The sequence below is a fragment of the Plectropomus leopardus genome, chromosome 4 (genome assembly GCF_008729295.1).
Source record: "Plectropomus leopardus isolate mb chromosome 4, YSFRI_Pleo_2.0, whole genome shotgun sequence".
In the NCBI taxonomy this organism is placed as follows: Eukaryota; Metazoa; Chordata; class Actinopteri; order Perciformes; family Serranidae; genus Plectropomus; species Plectropomus leopardus.
Window position 1 is genome coordinate 14998679 of NC_056466.1, and position 8271 is coordinate 15006949.

The following is an 8271-nucleotide window of genomic DNA, read 5'->3' on the forward strand; positions in this document are numbered from 1 at the left end:
TTCTGTAGGGCTGAGCAAACCCAAAGAGCATCTGAGCAGACATCATCATTTTATTTCTTGCACCGTCTGCTGTAAACCTTCAATACTGCAGGTCAAGTTAAACCGTACATGTGTCATACCCCAAATACTCCTATGGAGACAAAGAGCGTGTCCTAGCCTTCACTGAATAGCCTTGATGGGAGCTCAATCAACAAATGTTTGATTAATGAAGTTGAAAGGAACTGCAGAAACTAGAATGTGTTATCATATGTCATATAAAGCTTTTTATTAACTTTTTATTTGGCTTGTACTTATTTAGTTATATTTTATTATTGTTGCAAAAGCGTTATATTGCCTTCTCTCAAGTTTTACTATTATACACAATTGTTTCATTGTTCCCTTTGTGTAACTGTTCATAGATGGCTTTAACAGTTCTTTATTCCCCTGCTGTTTTTCCTATTGCATTTGGCTGTTAACTTCTTACTGGCTGGAAAACACTTTGAAGAGTATTTTTCGAATTTGCGATAAAACCAAAATGTATTTTTATTAGATGCAAGCAGCATGCCATGCATCACCATCAGTCGACATCAACATCTGGACAGACTGCAACTACAGGCTGGCTGCACCACTGTGAATGAAAGTTTTTTTCACCGTCACATCTCCATCTTATCAGTGGGCTATGCTGGATTAGCCTGAGCATGAGCATGACATTTTTGAGCTGACACACGCAGGTCACACAACTTTCTTGGCCCAAAACTCATTATCCAGATTCTTTGAAAACTCAAAAGTGTATCCAGCACTACACACATAACTGATGTTTTAAGTTTGGATAAGTGCCTGTGGCAAGATGTTTTTACTCATCTTAACAAAAGTATACACACAAAACATGAGCACTAGACGACACAACCGTCTGTTTGGACTTCTCTTTTATCATCTTACACTACTACACCAAAGCATGCATGTTACACAATCTCCCAAGATGTGGTGACTGCTAATTACTGCAGAGACAGAGCAGATCATACCTTGTGCATTAGTGAGTTTTCTAACAATGGCCACATGAGTAACACACAGAGTTACAAAGATGTATTTTTCTGATCCTAATTTTAAAAGAGACCTAGCCTTCTTCGTTTCACATACTTGCTCTGTCATATATTACTTGTCTACTCATGATTTGCCAAGGCTGAATGGGCAGGCAGTGGAGCAGGTGGAGGCCTTCAAGTACCTAGGCACGGAGATTGACAGCCTTCTGTCTTTCTCCCAACACACTGACTCAGTCTACAAGAGGGCACAACAACGCCTTTTCCTGCTGAGGAAACTCAGAGGATTTGATGTCAGAAAGGAGATTTCAACAGCTGTGTACAAATCACGCATTGAATCTGTACTCACTTTCAACATCTTACCCTGGTTCAAGTTCATTTCTGTTAAGAATAAATCAAAATTTTTCCCAAACATTAACCAAGCCAAGTCAATAACTGGTAAAACCCAAACTCCATTATCAGTAGTTCATACCCAAGCAGCTGAGAGGAAAGCCAATCAAATTACAAAAGATCACATGTACCCTCTGCGTAAGTCTTTCCAGCTGCTACCATCATGTTGCCGCTATAAAGTCCCACTGGCCGAGAAAAACACTTAGAAAAAGTGCTTCATTCCAGCTGCCATGAACATCTTAAATAAAAGGTAAGGATCCATACGTCTACATAAGCCCTATACCACTTTGCACACAGTGGTAAATTGTTATATTTTTTCTGTCTACATTATTGTATTGGGTATTTATTCTTTCTAGAAACAAATGCTCTATCTTTATGGTCTGAATTTGTTTTGCACCGTACCACGTCTCAGACGATTTTCTGTCATGACAAACAACAGAGTTTTCTTAATCTGATTACCATCAGCAATCTGATTACCACCAGCAATTTGCAGAATATGTGACTGATTGTGAAAAACATTGATAGTTGGAGCCCTGAGGTTCCATATTGCTTTGCCAGAGTACTTTTACAAGCATACAGGCATTAAAGGGAAACCTCTTTATTTTCAACTGGGAGCCTTTTTTTTCCCATGTTTTTTGTCCAAGTGACGAATGGAAACAACCATTTTTGAAATTGGTCCTGTATTGAGAGAGAGTGTTGCAATCTACCAGGCTGTAATGTCTTTGGGAAATTGTGCATGGTCAATTTATGTCCATTTAAAGTGCTTGTTTTTGTCACTGACAGGCTCAGATTGTTATTCTAAGTGTCTGACGCGTTATGGGAGAGACCTTATAGAGAATTGAAATGTGTCTCCTTACCTTTTGCTGATCCCATCTATTGGTTGTTGTGACCAGGTCTCATTCTGAAATCTCGTAAGCGGTGACCTCCTGTAGGAAAACAATGTATTAACAGTAATTTAACAGTATGTGACAATTTCATGACATTTCTTTTCTAGACACACTAATGGAGCGTACTGGACATATGTTTGATTGCAAGTTGTATTTGTTAGCCGCGTTTAAAAAGTTCCATGTACAGTATTACCCATCTGAATTTCAATTGAGGAAGCAAATGTGTTAAGTGAGAAGGGATTGAGCTCCAATTGAAAGCTTTAAGGCATTGGCTTAGGCTTCATTAAGAATGGCTGGCTCTTCAAAAACGACCGTTAAAATCAGCATGTAATTATCAGGCAAGTGAGACGAATTCTTAATCTGAGAAGCTGCAGGGCTTCCAGCGCCTATGGTCAAAACTGCACAGTAGTCTAGATGTTCAGTATGGCGCTCTGAAATATGATCGAAAAGTCCGCTTGAGAGGGTGCGCACACATTTAGTGGTGCTCTGTTAGATGTAAGCCATGGAAAAGGTGTCCACGTATTTTTTTTTAAAACTTCATAATGAGAGAATGGCAGACAAGAGATGGTTATTGCCAGGTACTGGCAAACTTTGACATAAAACAATCTATAAATAATAAACCATTAAATGATTTATTTTAAGTTGTTGGCAACTCTGGTGCTGATGGTGTCTCTCAGCACAGCACCTTATCGAAGGCACCATAAATAAAACATTTATCAAGGTTACTCTTCAGTTACATTGGCAGTACATTAATTTTGTCATCATAGTGAAACTAACCACCAATATATACTTTGTAGAGATATACATGAATACACAAGATACAAATTTTCAATGCACACTGGCAAATTAAAATTAAGATGGCTGGCTGCCTACCAGGTCGACAAGCACAGTCAAGTGAAGGATGTGTTTGTCAAAGCAGAGATCTACAGTCAGTCCATGTTCACTCAGATGTCAAATATTCTATGTTTAAAGCTCAAACTGGCATCCTCTCTCCACCTCCCAATCCTCATGCTTAATGCATTATTCATAAAACTTCCATAGATGACTGCATGGGAAAGAGGTCCTCAGCTTTTCCTGTTTTGCAGGGCTGCCAACAGCAGCAGAGTTTTCATCCTTGTATTGCATAATGCCAGTTGTTTGGATTTATATTCAAATGGAGTCGAGGCACAAGGTCAGTACAAATATCACGAAACAGCCTTACCATAATCTGCATACATCAGGCTTAAAAATGTGGCAATCATCAATGCTCATTATGGCATCTGTTTTCACACAGGAGCTGGTGCTGTCAGTGCAGCGTGCCATAGCCTTGATTTAGGGTGATACTTTTCACTGACAACAAGGAGCATTGAATTGTAACAGACAAATCCTGGTTGAAGGCAAAAGAAAACAAGCCACCATTACTGTGGTGGCATCTCACTTTAAACCTGCACAATGACACCACTTAACTTTTAAACCACTCTTGCCAAGAAACATATCCAGGACATCTTGAAAAACCCTTACATGCTGTAAATAGGGCTAAAAACAATCAAAAATAATGTTTTTAATCTAAAACATACTACTTTGTCAAAAAAATCTAGATTTAATATACAGCTTAACATATTTTTACTCGAATACCACCAAACTAGCATTTACAGGACTTTACCATTTTCATCTAATGGCCCATTTACGCTCAACGTTAGATACTAACAAGGACACAGACAAAGCCTTTTGTCTATACTGTCCACTAATGTCATCAGCACTTATGCACGAAACTTAGAGAAATAGAACAAACAGTGGGGGACAGTGGAGCTTAGTTCAAGCGAGAAACGACCATAACATAGGACAAAATATTTAAAAAGGCAGAAAGGAACAAATCTGTAACATAGTGAAAAAAATTCTCCTTCAACATGTCGTGTCTTTAATGGCCTCACAGACAATCGTCATCTGCAACTCTGCTGACGTTAAAAGGTTTAGAACCTCCTCCAGCGTCACCATATTTGTCATTGTCAGAAACTTTTAACTCTGCCATCTAGTGAATGGATGTGTGCCAAAATAAAGGAATGTATGGAAGCACGCTGACTGGGAAAGTCTCTCTTTCTGTAGGTTGAGGTAGTAAAATGAGCCTTCAGGCAACCTCCACAACATGCGGCTAAATTATATATATATTCCAGTCAATTGCGTTCTTTTTTTTATTTGTGTGTTTTAGTTTTTTATTAAATTATGTATTTCATATGATTACAATGCATAACATTATGGATTGTGAGTTTGTTGATTTATTGTGATGTCAGCAGAGTTTATTTACATCAAAACTGTAATAATCAATTTAAAATTAGTGTTTCACAACAGAGAAAACTTCATATTTGCACTCGCTTATTTCATCTGTCAGAGAGAGTAATTGCTGCTCTTAATTAACCTAAAGGGAAAATCGTTGCAGTTAATTTTAGCCACCGCAGTAACAGCAGCATCACTGGGAAAAAAAAGATACAGTCATCAGTAGGGCTACTCGCTTAAAGTTTGAGATTAGAACATCAGTCGGAGACCCATCAGTCAACTGAGATCCCCTCAAGTTGAGCAGTTTGGTGTTTTTTTGTTTTTGTTTTTGTCAGTGTGCAGACTACTTATCGGGACATTCTGGTCCCCAGACTAAGCTGCAAGTGAGCGCTCTTCGCTTTCATGCTGATCTTCGCTACAGGCAGTTGTAGACACGGAGGAAGCTGCTCAGAAAGAGAGGCTTTGCTCGTTCAGGCTCCAAGATAATGTAATCTTGTGTGGAAGAGGTGAATTTACAGGTCACAGCGGTTTAATACCATACAGTCTCTGACTTTTGTTTGATATCTATTGTCAGCAAAAAAATGTTGCACATTTCTGATCCGTTGTAATCAGAGTTGGCTTGTTTATTATATTACGTGAATGTAGCCAAACCATCCAACTGACCAAACTCTCAATCTCTATATAAATAAATTTTTTAAAAAATGTAGAATATTTGTATTAATAAGCCAAATTTGGTTCCACTGAAGTAATTCTGAGTCGGGTACAGCCCTAGTCATCATAAGAAAACAAAACCACATTATAGAGACTCCAAAGAAAACATTCATCTTACCTGTGGTATAATTTGAAAGGCTGCATTATGATGTGTGACCCAAATTCAGTTACATGTAGGAGAGCTTGCACTATGTCTCTAAAATTACCAAATCAAATGCCACATGCACCATGTACAAAGAGTGCTGACAGTATGTCACTGTGGGAATGTCACAGTTGTCATATAAAAACGGTTATAACTTGAGTTTGTTTTTTTCCACTTATACAAGGTGCTAAACTCTAAGGCTGTTTTTCTTGGCTCCTGAGACTTTGACATTTTAGACATGCATTTTCGTACCTAACGTCAACACTATGGAAATAAGATGCAAATCACGCTATTTCCTCCTAATAATATGTAGGTGCAGGGAAGGCCAGAGATTGCATGGCCTTGGAGCAAAACAATCTTAAACATTTCAAAACTCTTTAAGATTAATGCAATGCATCTTAAAATTCTATGCAAGTGTGTGGCCATTCAAAATGACTGCTGTCACGCCCGTAAAGGGCAAACATTGGCAGGGAATGACAAGTATGAGAGGGTTATTATTTGTGTGTTTTGGACTATAATCTCTAGTCCAATCAGAACATAATTATTAAAATGATCAATATAATGCCTCCCTTTCCTGAGCTCCTAAATGGTTTTCCAGCATGTCTTTACCTCAAAGTCACCCCCACAACTCTCCAAACTTGTCTCACATCCAGGTTTACACATCTGCTTCTGCACCTCAGCCGGAGTTTTTCTGGCCTCCCAGCACCTCTCAACTGATTCTGAATTCACCATAATCAACCATGTTTGGAGACTACTGACGTGGCATAGAAAGATTAAGATAAAAGGGAGAATGGTGAGATGGGGGTAGATGTGTCAGTGTCTACTTTCTCTCTCCCTCATTTACTAAACCGCTCTCTCAGTCTAGGTGGTTGTGGATTAAATTGAGATGTTATCAGGGCTCAGGGCAAGTCAATATTGCACTTGCACGTGTGTGAGGCTGATAGGGGCCATAAATGGATAGCCAGAGGTCCTGAAAGAAACCCAGCCCGAGCAGAGCAAAGAGAATATTCTTCTGGATGAAGGGCAATCAGGATGTAGCTGGCATTTTCAGGCAAAGAACAGCACAATGCAGATCTGATCATCTCAAAGAGAGACGGCCAGTGGTTGTTGTGGACAAAGAGAAGAGGTTTGATAAGAACCCGCCTTTCATCAAAAATGCACAAGGCCACTTTTGATTTGAACAAGACCAGAGCTGACTTTCACAACCTCATTCTCTGAATAAATGTCATGTGTTCAAGATTTCTGCAAGTCTCATCTTGAACACAAACAATAAAAATAGTAGAATGAATATCGTCGGGGTTTGTTGTCTTGTTAGAAAACTTAAAAGATAGAATCCAGCAAACTGCAGGAGCCATTAGTTTCCCACTTACCTGTTTTAATTATTTAAAAGCCTTGTTAAATATTGTAAATAAGCAGTTGCAGGAGTACAAAAATGCGTGGTCACACACACTATACATCCGTCTGTTAATGGGCTGTAACAGACAGCCGGGGGGCTCCTGATATATCCTCCCTTGCCTTTGAAGAAGATTGATTCCAATGCAGGGCAGACATCTTTATTCCCTTTACACAGATGGCTGTTGCTTCCAGTGAAAAGCAGTTAAGAATGGAGATATGTTCTGGCATCTTTGTGCCCCAACAAGGTGTCTTTTCTGTTGCTTGAAACTCAAAATGATGACTCAAAAAAGGTGACTGTTTTCTAAAGCTGTAAATGAGTTTAATGAAGACAATGCATTTACAGTATTCATAATTTAAATTAAAAAACTTCAATATAAACTCCAACACTTCTCAGCATTGATTTTATTTCACAGTGGACACATTGCTCTGAGTAATTTTGCTCAAGGATTTAGTGCCTATACACTGTAGCTCAAATAAATGTTATTTAATCAATAGGGAAGTATAGTGCCATAATAAAAAATCTTGAGGTTCTCACATATATAGGGCCCTAAATCATTTTTCTATTTGCTATGTTCATCAGCGTTTTCTGCCAATAGAAATACAGCATTTTTAAGCATGGGTTTCAAGTTTGAAAGAATGTGTTCAAGAATTGAGCCACTTTTCTGGGAACTTGTCTGCAGATTTACTTGTGCTCTCCACATCAAGCAATATGTTCAATTAGTCCCTTCTAAAATGTGCATACGTGTATGATATGCGGTAAACATTAAACTGATTTTAAAGTTAAAGGACCACAGGACAGACTAAGGGCCCTGACGCACCAAGTTGTCAGTCACTATTGAGCCACCAGTGAGCATGTGTCACCCTCGTTTTTACTGTTTATTCTGCACACTTGGCGCTAGTCCTCTGATTAAGTATGTTGCAATGGTGTCTGAGCTGGTCGATCTGGTCAGTGAATAAAATCCCTCTGCCTAACAGTTGAGCTCAGTGCACTAGAAAAGAAACAGAAGTGAAGAAAACAAACAAATGGCTAAAGTCAAAAGGGCTTGAGATAAAAATGAACTTGTTATATAAGGCAAGATGTTTTTTAGCCACTGAGCTCTTTAGCAGAAGCAGTTCATAGTTGTTTGTTTGATTGTTCGCTGGTGCAAGGTAAATATCCTTTTTTCTCTCAACATCAGGGTGTGTTTTTAATGTCCTAACTGGTTAACAAGTGTCTTGAATCCGCTCTGTGGGTCTCTCGAGTTCCCATTTTGAATAATAAATATAGACTACTGCTACCTGCTAGTATGGATTGTTAATTCCACTTATGCAGGTGCAGAAAGTACATGTCAGTTGACCATTGGCTTTAGTCTTTGTGGTGTGTTCAAGTGCAATTTCTTGGCTGAGGCAATGCAAAAGTCGGCTTCAGCGCCACCAGTTGATGTTGGTTTATTGTGTCTGAGCCTAAAGTATAATGAAGAAAGTGTGTGTGTGTGTGTGT